The sequence below is a fragment of the Crocuta crocuta genome, unplaced genomic scaffold (genome assembly GCF_008692635.1).
Source record: "Crocuta crocuta isolate KB4526 unplaced genomic scaffold, BGI_CrCroc_1.0 scaffold4, whole genome shotgun sequence".
NCBI lineage: Eukaryota > Metazoa > Chordata > Mammalia > Carnivora > Hyaenidae > Crocuta > Crocuta crocuta.
In genome coordinates, this window is record NW_027529996.1 from 1,909,888 (window position 1) to 1,921,907 (window position 12,020).

The 12,020-nt window shown below is 39.8% G+C and overlaps 1 pseudogene; it reads right to left on the reverse strand.

The window, feature by feature from the left end:
- Window positions 1–9,491: 9,491 nt before the first annotated feature.
- LOC144231093 (large ribosomal subunit protein uL15 pseudogene) lies at window positions 9,492–9,921 on the reverse strand (annotated as a pseudogene).
- Between the last annotated feature and the right edge of the window lie 2,099 nt (window positions 9,922–12,020).

Sequence of the window (12,020 nt, forward strand, 5' to 3'; positions counted from 1 at the left end):
CAAGTAATGCCTTTTAAATGATCTTTGTATTAAGTGTCAGCTTAAATAGTATGTTCATGAATAGTTGTTAGTACTATTGAATTTCTCTTTTCTGGCTTTGGAACTCAAAAGGATAAGCAGTTAAATGGAAATATAAAATTTTGAGCACTAGTCTCTTGGAATTTAACCTCAAAGATTTTACCTTATTTACAGTTATTTCTTAAAGGAAGGACTTTTCCACGCAGGGGGGAGTGAAGATTGGAAGTTAAACTCAATGGGTTTTCCTAAACCCAGTCAGGAAACTAACCAAAAAATCACAATAAAGATGAAAAGGAAATATTTACCTACGTGGACATGCACACACATACCCATGCACGTACACATCAATCACTCTGACCTCACCCCTCAAGAAGGCCTTACACCACACTTTTAGAGGGCTTTATTCTTTGGACCATTGGCAGAGGTCTCTGAGCTCCCACAGTGCCTTGTTTTGTGTCTGCCGACTGAATGAGAAGGAGATTTGAATTTGCTTTGAAAATAATCCTCATTCATCATTAATTACTTAAATTCTATTCTTCTCTATCCAGTTATGATGCAGATAACTTAATTTCAAAAATCATAGCCTCAATATTAAAATATTGCAAATTCAAATACCATAAAGCAGTGTGGTATTATTTCTAGTTGGCTAGAGTTTTGACTCTTGGAGTAGTCAGGTGTCCTAATGAAGAATTCACGTGAAGGCTGGACAGCAAGCATTACATATCAGAAATGCCACCCTCCAAAGTTTGCTACCACAGGTACTTCAGCTAGTTGTACCTTAATAAACACCATAGGTTTTGTTAGCATGGTGAGTCAGATATATTTTTTTTATTTGCTGAAATTTTTGGCTTGTTAACATGATAGATATGAGAAATGGGCTCATATATATAAACTTAAAGGTATTTAAGACATGTAGAGTGGCTAAAATAATTTAAGACTTTCCATTTTTGCATAAACAAATTCTGAGAGTTAGTGAATTCTATAGCCCATTCTTTAAGGATGGTGTTCAAGACTTAATCTCTAAATAATCCTATGTCATGCCATTATTGAGGAGGATTTCTGCTTGGTTAATGTCAATGTCAGAGCATCAGAATCTCACCTTTAGAATGGTATGTCCACCTCACAGAAACCTTTCATGGAAGATGGTGGTTTGAGATGAAGAAGGACAGAAAGCTAGGACTTCAAGCTAACAGAGAAGTCTACATTGACTTCTTGCTTACCAAGGAAGCTAGTCAGCATAGTGGTAGAATTGGGCCTAAGATTTGCCTTCATTATAATATGGTAAGGAGGTTATGAAAAATTCACTAACATATGTGTATTTCCAACATTTCCAGCAATTTAACCTTATCCATCAAAAAGAATCTAAGAGCTATGCATGATCAAAATGGCTTGGCCATACACATCAAACACTTTTTTCCCCCCAGCTCCCTAATTCACTATAATACCTTATATTAAACATCTTCAGCAGATTGAAAGAGCACAAAACAACCTCTGATAGTCACTTTGGAATTTTCTGAAAATTCAGGTTGCCATGGACAACCACAGAAGAAGGTTGAGAGATAAAAGGGAAGGAACATTCAGTCAGTTGTAGCTGTCCTTTGCCTGGCTGATGTGATGATCTTTCCTGAAGGGCTTATGGGACAGGGGACCAAAGCTCTTACTCCCAGCAAGGGCCCGCTCCATGTGGTCAGTGTCTCCACTGAGGGATTTTTATGTCCCTTTGGATTAGCTACATGGGTCAGGGGCAAGAGTGAAGCCTGCCTCATTTCCCTACCCCTTTCTCTTGGTGAGGCTATGCGTGTGATCCTCCGGGCAGAGACTTTTGTAAGAGCAGAGATGGTGGAATGTGTTCTCCCAGCTGGATGGAGATGCACGGTGGAATGGGGATGCCCTGGGATAAATCAGAGACTATGTGTGGCTGTGTTTTTTTTACTACTCTTTTGTTATAGACTCATCTCTTAAAGGAGTTTTGAGATAGTCATATTACTGACATTAACTGAGTAAACATTCAGTTTTCCTCCTTTGGCTTTATTTTCAGTCATTGGTGTTGTCACCTGGCAAGTCTCTTCCCAAGTGCATTTTGGGCTTTTGTCTCCAAAAGGAAGATGAGTTGCTCAGGGTAATGGGACTAGAAGCTTTTCCTTTAGAAGAATCCAAAGAAAAGGCAGTGATTAAATATCTTCGAAGCTATGTGTGTGGCCTGGTTTTGCCTCTCATCCTTCATCTGTTGGCATTTTCTTGGCAGCCAGAGCTGGAGCCACTGGTTAATAGTAGCAAGAGGGTCAAGGCCCTGCTGCCACCAGGAGGCAGATACATCATCATCCTGGTGAGCTGCGAGTCATTTAATCGGTACCAGGGGCCACTCAGAGGCAGAAAGTTTTCTGGGAAAAGCCCACAATGTATGGGAAACTGGAAACTAAGACATCAAAACTTTAAAAGTTGTATCTTTACAACTATCCACAATTTATGATCCACATCAATTTATGTGAATGACACAAGTTTCTTGGAAGATAAAAACAGGGTTTAGTATGTACAGTTATCAGTGGCTGTTGTAACGTGTTCACAATTTGGGTGTGTCACTTCTTGAAACTACCATGTTACCTTTACCTGCCAGTCTGGTCATGAATAGTTCTCTTGATTGCATCTTTGCTATTTCTGGAGTTGGATGGGATTTAAAGACAGATATGGGTTGCTAGGAAATAGTTATTTCTCTGATGAGAGTGACATTTTCATGTCATCTCTTGCAGAATAGCCGATAATCCTTGTTTTTCAGTTGTAAAATAATGTATGTGATTGTGGTATATTTTCTTGTGTCTCCCTTTACTTAACACTGTAGCCCCAGGTGGGTTTGGCAGGTTTTCACTCTGTTTGTAAGCACATGTATGTGTCTGGGTAAGATATGTAACTGCAGTATAATTCTTCCGTGTTTCAGATAAGTAGTAGTTTTGCTATGAAAAATGGTTAACAATTTGAAGTTACTATCCTCTGGCCGGTTCTAAACAGAAAAACCACTTTCTTTTAAGTGCTGACACTAACAGAAAGGAGAAGGAGCCAGATAAGGAAGGGTGTGAGGCAAGAGTGTGATTTCTATGTTCCAGCTCTTAGGCATTGAATTAAAATGGGAAGGATCATTGATGAATGGAGATGGACAAGGAGATTAGGAACAAAGTGAATTTTGTCTCTAGGTGATGAGCTAGGAAGTATCCTGTACATTTCTTGGTCAGGAACAATTGGTTCATTAATTCATTCATTTATTCATTCAATAGGTATTTATTTTGTGTCAACAGATATTTATTAGGTACTGGGGTTAACGCTAATAAACAGGATCGAGTGCCAGACTGCCTGGAGTAGGAGAGAAAACAAGAGAGAAACAAACCAGTAAACATATGAGCATGAAATACAATTTCAGGTCAAGGGAGAGGAGGAAAAGTGACCAAATTCGGAACCTGAGGCAAGTGCAAGAGGCAAGCTAAAGAAACCCTGGAAGAGGGAGAGTGTATGGAGGGAAGGAAACCAGGGAGAGGAGGGCGGAGTGGGGCTGGGTCTTGGAGGACTTTGATCTCTGCTGGCTAGGAACACTGTAAGCATAGCACATGGAAGTGATGGCCTCTGATTTATGGCTTTACACTCTCACTTCAGTGTTTCATCTCTTGTATTTTACTGGCTGTGTATCAGTTCTAGCAGAAAATCATTTTATTCTCAAAACAATGATTGAATGCTCTGATGATACTTTTCTTAAAGCTGTAAAAACCCCAGGATTCCAAAACTGCAAGTTGGTAGTATTTGCTTTTGACAGGGGCTTGGAAAAGGAATAACTGGGTAGTTGTGAAGTAGTATATTAACCCAATTGTTCATAACTAATGGCAGGGGGGAAAAGGGGTATAATTGAAATGCCAAAAAAAAAATTATTAATTGATTTGCCTGCTATGTACCTACTTTCTGAGGTCAGACTTTGTAGTAGTATCAGGAATTTGTTAGTTATTCAGTGCTATAGTGCAGTGAGTCGGATGAGAGGCCCAGGGGATGGCTGACTGGGTTTGAAATTCATCTCTGCAATTACTAATTAGATACTTAACTATAGGGGCCTCTGAATAACTGCAAGTGAGGCATAGTGGAGTATCCCCCTTATGGGGTTGTGTGAGCATTAGGTTAAATAATATGTAGGAATCGGTCCTGATATAATTTAAGTACTCAGTGAAAGCTACCTATTATTGTTTCTGTTCAAGAAATTCCAACCATGGAAAATTTTTATACTTTATATATGATAAGTCAGATAGTTAGCTTATTTTACACAATTTGGAAACTTAAATGGAGTCTAGAATATGCTGTGTTGGGAAGCAGCACCCACCACTGGGATGGGATTGTATATCATATATAATTATATATAAATATGATACTATATATAAATACAGCATAGTATATACAGCATATAAATATAATCTATGTTACATAGGGTGCTCCAGACAAGACTCACCATTGAGATTCCCAAGTCTGGGCAGGTTTTATGAATTAAGGGTGGTACAAAGGGATTTGTAGGGAAAGATGAGGGTTAGAAAAGACAAAGGGGCACTTGAGTGGCTCAGTTGGTTGAGCATCCGACTTTGGCTCGGGTCATGATCTTGGCACTCACAAGTTCAAGTCCTGCATTGGGCCGCCTGGAGTCAGTGTGGAGTCCTCTTTGGCTCCTCTGTCCCCCTGTCACACTGCCCCTACCCCACTTGCCCTCTCTGTCTCTCTCAAAATAAATACACTTTCAAAAAAAAAAAAAAAACCAAGACTTATCATGAGTTGAAATATAGCATGTTTTAAGAAAAAATTAAAAAAAAAAAGCATGAGGCAAAGAAACAGGAGGTAAATCAGAGAAAACCTACAAATGAAAGGTTGGGGATGGGTAGAGGAAGGATGTGGCTGCCCTTGGGTATGATCCTGTTTTGGACTTTGATTTTTAGATTCTGTCACCTAAATCTCTTTTTAGCGTCATTTTTAACTGAGTTCACTAAAAGACATTTTAAAATGTGAAATGTTAAATGTGAGATTTAAATATACAAGTCTCTGGGAAGATAGAATTGTCCTACAATATTTTGTTTTGTGTCAAATTTGCCAAGCACATTTATTCTATAAAAGTGAAAATACTCGTTTTATCACCATGGAAGTGTGCCTCAATGTACTGCTTGACTTTGAAAATGCCTGTGATTTAAAGAGCTGCTTTAGAATGGATCTGAGTTTGTATTATCATTGGTCTTAAAATAGCATTTAATGTTTTTTCCTATAGGCTATGAGTTCTCTCTCTCATTTAAGGTACATAACATTTCAAATAATTCAACTTATAAATAGAAACAATAACCTGAAAACATTCCTTATTGAATGAGAGGAAACCTTTTCCATGGATTCCAGCTAGATATTCCCCTCTGATGCCATACTTAGGTCAGAAAACCAGATCTCTCTCTCATTGTAAATCTCTTCACCCTTTAATCATGGATCAGCGGGAAAAAGCTCCATTTTGTGAATGAATTCAATATCCCACTTTCTTTCTTATAGATCTCTTTCCTTGTACTCTTTCCTTTTTTCCTTTTTTTGGTGCCCGACTGTAGGATGCATTGGTTCCTCTGGAAGCCTGCGTCTTGGGCTGTACGGTGGAGCTCCCGTGGATGGGCATCACTTGGCATCTGAATGGGGGCTTTATCTCAAACGTTTATCTCAATTTTTTTCCCTCACCTATCTTTCTCAGACCTTCCCCAGCAAAATTCAGCACTCTGCATTGTGCTTAGACCATAGCCCAGGGCAGGGTGGTGCAGATCTTTCCATAGTGAGTTCAGTTTTCATTGTGAGGTATTCTTATGGTGAGTTCGATCAAATCCCGAGTCAGGTGTTTGTCACAGGTGATGATCCCTCTCTTGCTGCCCCATTCTGTTCCCCATTTTCCCCATTGCTGACTGTTTCTCATCTCCTTTCCCTTTAGGAACATACTTTTTGTGAATAAGAAAGGAAAACAAATCAGCAGGTCCTCACTGTGCAGGGGGAGCCATGCTGTGGTGTCATGAAGTGAACTCACATTGCGCCATAACCTCTGGTCTAAGCCATACATGTTTTTGTTAGACTCTTGCATCACATCTCAGTTTTGAGGACAGTGACTCTAATTGACACAGACTTTCAATGACAAGTAATATTTTATACAGAAGCTGCATGGAATAGAGAAAGAGCTTTGTGAGGACAGGAAAACACAATAGTCCAAAATGGATTATGCATCATGTTTATGCTGCTCTTGCTTTTTCCACTAAGCAGTTCAGAATTCCAAGTAAAGGAAGGGCAGGGAAACATATCAGAAAGGTAAAGCAGGGAATTTGGGAGAATCTGTTGCTACATAACTGCAAGATTAAGAGTTAATCATTGTATGGTTTATAGGAGGAAAATAATTATCTTTTACTGTCTTTGAGATTAAAAAAATCCCTTAAGCCTAATTGCAATAATAACTTAATCTGTTGGTCAGTGTTTACCCATTACTCACTCTGTGCTCAGAACTACAACAACTGTCAGGAATGCAGCCATATTGGCCATGATCCCTAACCTAATTATAAGAACGGAGACAAAAACATCAATAAAGTTAGAAAAATCAAAATAATTCTAATTATCCCCGGGTGACTATTGCTGTAGGACTAGAAATTAAATCAGTCATAGGCAGACATATATCAATACTCCAATCCCATGGCTCAGTGGGTATGTAGAAGGACAGATTTTGAGAGGATCTCACTGAAAACTTTTTTGCAGATGAATAAATTAGATAAGGAGAAAGAGTTTGGAGCTCTTTTGAACTTTTCTTTCACCAACTAGTCTTAGGATGGCATAGTTAACGTTAAGGAATATGTTGTGTACTTCAGATTTAAGTGATAGGGCAGGTAAAATATAATTTGTGTGATGAGTGTTTTAGAAGCACTTAACTGCACATGAAATACCTCTTTTGGGGGCCAGGATATCAGATAAAATGCTCACAGGCACCACCTCTGCACTTCCTTGGGTACAAAGATCTGTGGGTAGAGAAGCAAAGGAGGGAGGGCCAGCAGCAACCTTGAGTCACATCTTTCTGACTGCACTGTTGCCATTGTCCAATGAAGTCTATAACTTAATTTCAACAGCAAAGTAAATATAAATAGACCTCCAGGCAAATGAATATGTCACTAGAGGTAGTAGAGGGTAGGAAAGTTAAACTGGAATTTGGATTTCTGACAGCCCTAGGTTAGAGTTTGCTTCATCACTTAGGAGCTGCAGTTAGTCTGAGCAAGCTGTTAATACTGTCTGCTTCCCCTCACTATAAATCCCTTGAAGGCAGAGATTCTGTCTTTAAAACAATGATTTAATGATTATAGATATAATCGATATTCATGGTAGAAATATGAAAGAACAAAGTAGAAGATAAAAGTCACCCTTTATACAAATACTATAGCCCTGAACATTTTGTGACACACTTTTCCAGATTTTTCTTTTCTTTTTCATTTCTTTTTTTAAATGTTTTATTTATTTCTTTTTTTTCTTTTTTTATTCTCTTTTTTATTATTATTTCTGAGAGAGAGAGAGAGAACGTGAGCAGCAGAGGGTCAGAGAGAGAGGGAGACATAGAATCTGAAACAGGCTCCAGGCTCTGAGCTGTCAGCACAGAGCCCGACGCAGGGCTCGAACCCACGAACCGCGAGATCATGACCTGAGCCGAAGCCAGACACTAACCGACTGAGCCACCCAGGCGCCCCATGTTTTATTTATTTCTGAGAGAGAGAGAGAGAGAGTGAGCAAGCGTGAGCAGGGGAGGGTCAGAGAGAGAGGGAGACATAGAATCTGAAACAGGCTCCAGGCTATGAGCTGTCAGCCCAGAGCCCAGCACGGGGCTTGAACCCATGAACCATGAGATCATGACCTGAGCCGAAGTTGGTCGCTTAACCGACTGAGCCACCCAGGCACTCCATCAGATTTTTTCTTTTGTGGGTATATATTTAATCAAAATTGTTACTTAACGTCCATGTCCTTGTTCTTTTTAGCCCTCGTGCCTGGTATATAGAGAAGTTTAATAAGCGTATATTAAATGACTCAATAGCCTTGGGCTTCTTAGTCCTCAGATCCATCCTAGAAAACATGAGAATAAAAACAGCAACTATAGTGTCAGAGTTCTGAGGGTTGAATGAGATGCTAGATGTGTAGGGCTCATTCATTGGTATACAACAGACACTTTGTAATACAAAACTGTTATTGCTATTCTTTTATTTCTCACTGAAAAGAGAGAGAGATACTAAATAGTTTGGTGCAGAGGATTTGAAACCATTCATAATGGCTGTTCCTTACAGTTTGGAGACAAGTAGTGAGTCTAGTATAAAGTGTTTATAATTCTAGAGCATGGGAATGTGCTATGAAGCCTAATACAGAAATGGCATTCTATTTGCAAAACCCATCACTGAAGTCAAGGATATGAAAAAAGAGAGTTGGTTGCGGAGTGTTCTGCTCTGAGCGTGCTGACTTTTATCTTAAGCTGTTTCTTTAATAAGATACAATGTGGCCTCTAATATGAGGAGGTTTCTGACTCAAACTCCATGGTATTAAGGATCTCAAGGCTTCTTTCTTGTAGGTCCTTTCGTATAAATCTGTTGTGGACCTGGATTGAGTATAGGAAATGCCTTTGGTGGAGCCACGGGCAAGGATTCTCCAGGCTCCTTGAGCCTCACTCACTGGAGGTACTAACAGGATTAGAGTTGTAGGTGGGCAGCTACCTTGCAGAATGCTGTAGAGGAAGAAGGACCTCAGAAATCAACTGCCTCAGGGGCACCTGGGTGGCTCAGTAGGTTAAGTATCCGACTCTTGATTTCGGCTCAGGTCATGACCTCATGGTTTGTGAGATTGAACTCTGTCTGGCTCTGTGCAGAAAGCACAGAGCCTGCTTAGGATTCCCTCTCCCCCTCTCTCTGCCCTTCCTCCTCTTTTGTGTTTATGCATGCTCTATCTCAAAATAAATAAACTTAAAAACATGTTTTTAATGAAAAAAGAAGTTAACAACCCTAGTAACTTTGTTTTACACACAGTGAACTAAGGCCAAAAGAGATTATGTGCACTTCTCAAGCCCACACAGCAAACTAGTGATACAACCAGGCTTCGAACCAAAGGTTCCTGTGAAGCAGCAAAATGTAGAAGGAAGCACAGGTTGGAGTCAGGCTGCTTCAGTTTGATTCCTGTCTCTGCTACTTACAGGCATTTAGAGGACACTGAATCTCTCTGAACTTCGTTTTCATCTGTAAATCCAGAATAAAATATCACTGCTGTCTCTGACTTGGTGCCGCATGTTCTTTCCAAAGTGTGTTGATCTGTTTCTGCGTCTTCACATGGCCTTTCCATAAGGATGTTAGTCATTGGATTTGGGGTTCACTCTAATGTAGTATGGCCTGATTTTTTTTTTAAGCACTTGCTAGTATTTAATGAACCTCCCTTCATGTGACTTCAAGCTACCAGGACACGGGTTCCCCCACAACCTTAATCTTCTTAGCTCTTCTGCTGAAGGGTCTGGCCTTCACGATGACAAGCTGTTTGCAGAGCTTTTCCTTTCCCAAAACTTTGTCGTAGGCCGATCTTACCACCTCAATGACGGGAGCAGCTCCAGGCTTGTTTTTGGCAGCCTTTACCTGTGACTGCTTACTGACCAAGGTCCAGTTTATCAAGGTTGACAGTCGGGCAGAAGCTCTGGTTCCTTTTTAAGTGGTAATGCCTTATACCCGTTTTTCCAAAGTAACCTGGATATTTGTCAAATTTGATCCTGTGGTGATGCATGCTGCCATTACCTCGGCCTCCTGGATGCTTCCAGTGCTTGCTGATGCGGCTGTGGCCATGGCTTATGTGGCCTCGAAGTTTCCCGGTCTTCTTCAGTCTAGATGTCATGTTGGCAGCCCAGAGGAAAGAGCCAGTATGGCTTGAACTTAACTAATTACATCTGCAAAGACACTGTTTCCAAACAAGGTCACATTGTGAACTTCTGAGTGGACAAGAAATTTTGGAGGGATGCTGTTTAACCCAGCACAGTCGTGTGCGGCACTGTTGCCTCTATGAAATCATGTATTGTCTCCAGAGTATCTAGCATGGTTGCTGGTGCATGTGTTAGTTCATACGGTAGGTCAACAATGTTGGTTCTCTGCCTTCCTTCCCAAACCCCAGCCCTGTGGCCACTTGGCCGTCGTGGAGCTCCAGACACTGAACTCATTCTGTTTCCACACAGTCTGCATCTTCCTCTTTGTGCAGTTATTCTGGTATCTTCCCAGCCTTCTTCACCGGCTGGTTGTAATTGTTTTGGGCATCCATTCTTTTACTGAGATTCTGCTCATTTGCAGCTTTCCTAGTTCTAGTTTTCAAAGAGCTTTACTGTAAATATAGCTGGAGAAAAAAAGGGCTGCAGAGCACAGTATCAGCAAAGGGACTGCTTTTTTATTTAATTAGCAAAAACAAAGAAGTACATCCAGTTTTGACAAGGATACTGTGAAAAAGTAAACTAATAATACCTTTGTTGGGGCTCTTTAAACTGTTATACCTTTTCCAAAAATCAATAAAAATATTATACTTTTGCTTTATTAATCCCAGAACTGGGAATCTGCGCCAAGGTAGTAATTCAAAATATAGAAAACACCACAAATATTCATCAAAACATGATTTATGATAGTAAGACTTAAAATGTTTTTATTTATTTTGAGAGAGAGAGAAAGAGAGAACAAGCAGGGGAGAGGCAGAGAGAGAGGGAGAGAAAGAATTCAAAGCAGGCTCTGCACTATCAACATGGAGCCTAGTGTGGGTCTCAAACTCACAAACCATGAAATCATGACCTGAGCTGAAACCAAGAGTTAGGTGCTTAACCAACTGAGCCACCCAGGTGCCCTGATAGTAAGACTTTAGAAACAATGTAAGTGTCTAACTATAGGGACAGTTTAGGTAGACTGTGGTTTGTCCATTTGAAGGAACATTATACAACTATTAAATATAAATATGAAAAATATGACTTACTTTTAACTGAGAAAATATAATTAATAATTACAAATAGATTCATATGTGATTGTGATAAGCGTATAGGATAATGTCAAAATGATTAATTTTTTTCATGTTTTAAATTTTCTATAATTTGGGGAGCCTGGGTGGCTCAGTCAGTTAAGCATCCGACTTTGGCTCAAGTCATGATCTCACAGTTTGTGGGTTTGAGCCTCACGTCAGTCTCTGTGCTGACAGCTCAGAACCTGGAGCCTGTCTTTGGATTTTGTGTCTCCCTCTCTCTCTGACCCTCCCCTGCTCGCGTGCTCTCTCTCTGTCTCTAAAACATAAATTAAAAAAAAAATTAAAATTTTTTTTCTATAATTTGAAAATATTTTTGTATTTCAAAATGCAAAAAATGCGTAGATATCTCATTTCCTCGTTTGGGTGCTAGATAGGGGCTGTGATGCGAGCACTGCTGTTGGCATTAGGTGGAAGCAAGTGTCGTTTCTCAAACCAGTGTTGTGGGAGGAGCTGCTAGTCAAACTAGGACAAACCAGTGTTGTGGGAACAGTTGCTAGTCGGAGGATTCCTACCTGCATTATCAGTGAACTCTACTCATGAGTTATGGGACCAGTGACTAACCCCTGACCATAGACAAGCAGCCCTATCCATGAAGAGCTCAAGTAGATGGATACTAATAACACTTGCATCAAGAAAAAAATCTAAAAAAGTCAAAACAAAGATATAGGAACAGAAAAAATTGCAAAGGTTTGTTGGTGTGATTTATATTTTATTTTTGCTTCTGGTTGAATATATCATAATCTTCCCCTCCCCCAACAAGTGAGAAAAAAATGAAGAATCTTATTGAGATCCATAAGTTTGTAGGTTACTTTGGACTGTGAATACAAGTTTAATACAGATGATACAGCAGCTTTAATGATTTATCTTTTTGATACTGGTAGAGTCAAATAATTCATAACTCCTTGTCTCAACTACATTTCTTCATGTTATTAGTTATTTCTAGT